We start from the raw sequence: 1,357 nt of genomic DNA, 5'->3' as shown, positions 1-1,357 counted from the left end.
CGGTGGGATAATGGTTTATGGAAGGGTGTATGGAGTGTATGGTAGAATGCATGTATTTATGTGTATGGAGGGAGGGGGGGTGTATTTGTGTATGCGTGTTTGGGTGTGTAATTGTATGTGGGATGGGGTGTAAGGGTGTCTTTGTGTGTATGTAAGTACGTAAATATATGTAAGCATGTGCATTTAATTATTATTACCGGGATGTAATTATTATAAAGATGATGGCATCGAAATAGATAATTGTATATATGCTGTAAGAATCGTGATATAATAATTTCATCAACTATAAAGTTAAAGAAGACAAAGAATTAGTATTGTTGCTTAAGGAAGTAATTTCATTATAATGAAAAGTCAATAGAAATTCGTTTCACTAGCCTTTGCTGAATGATCAATTGTATCACTTCAAATTCCCATTAATCATTGACCTGGTGGTATGTAAGATATAATCCAATCATAATATTAGAATACACTTTAGAAAGATTATGTTTTCAAGTCTCTGAGTTAGTTAAATCATAATATGTGCAATCTATACATTACACGAGCAAGGTCGATATCTACAAACTATTAAACTCTTCTTGTTTTTTTTACTGATCGTGGAGGAGGACAGCTAGAATATCTCAATAATAACGTATAAAAAAACACATGTAATTATAAAATCTATGCATCACACAAGAATAATTATAATTACTCATTATAATTCACCATCAGCGAGATGAACGTCTATAAAATCCACAACAAATGATCAGATTCTCAACTCACCAAATTCATCATTGGTGTCGACTTGGCAAGCAGGAGTTCAGTCACGCTTTGCACTTGAGACTTGGAGGGCGCGGCGGCTCTGTCGGAAATGCATTCCTGGGGCACTTTTTATACTCCGTTAACGGTGCCAGAGGGAGGGGGCGAGAGTCAAATAAAGAAAAAAAGAAAAAAAAGAGAGAGAGAGAAAAAAAAATTCTGTTCGACGCTCGATTCGTTCTCACCAACAGTCGACGAATCTTTCCTTTTTTTTCTTAAACCATTACTTTATTGCCGTAGTTTGTATATTATTGTTTTTATTACTCTTATCACCACCCATTATAACCTATCGATGATTATTCATTAAAACAGGATAAGTATCACCACCAACGAAAGAAATCCACGAACTTTGTCGAATTTTATGATCAATAGCGTACGGAGAGTCGAAATTCCTAACGGGATAGTGCCTGAAAAGAAACCAAACGATCTGAAAACCTCCCCTTGTTTATATGGCATGGGATAAAGGGGGCAAGGACTGAATATAATCCCCCTGCCTCATGTTTGCCCCTTGGATAGCCCTGTTGGCTCTCAATGCTATTTTTTTGCCGGGCGGGTGGACGGT

General features: G+C 36.6%; 1 long non-coding RNA gene across 1 annotated transcript in view; it reads right to left on the bottom strand.

The window, feature by feature from the left end:
• The window catches only part of LOC119592202, a 1,787-nt gene extending 899 nt beyond the window's left edge, over positions 1–888 (bottom strand). Inside the window, exon 1 of the long non-coding RNA XR_005230419.1 lies at positions 760–888. This is a non-coding gene — a long non-coding RNA (uncharacterized LOC119592202). The remainder of the gene's footprint in view (positions 1–759) is intronic.
• Positions 889–1,357: the final 469 nt, after the last annotated feature.

Source organism: Penaeus monodon, chromosome 29 (assembly GCF_015228065.2).
Source record: "Penaeus monodon isolate SGIC_2016 chromosome 29, NSTDA_Pmon_1, whole genome shotgun sequence".
Taxonomy (NCBI): Eukaryota; Metazoa; Arthropoda; class Malacostraca; order Decapoda; family Penaeidae; genus Penaeus; species Penaeus monodon.
This window is presented reverse-complemented; position numbering and strand designations above follow the sequence as displayed.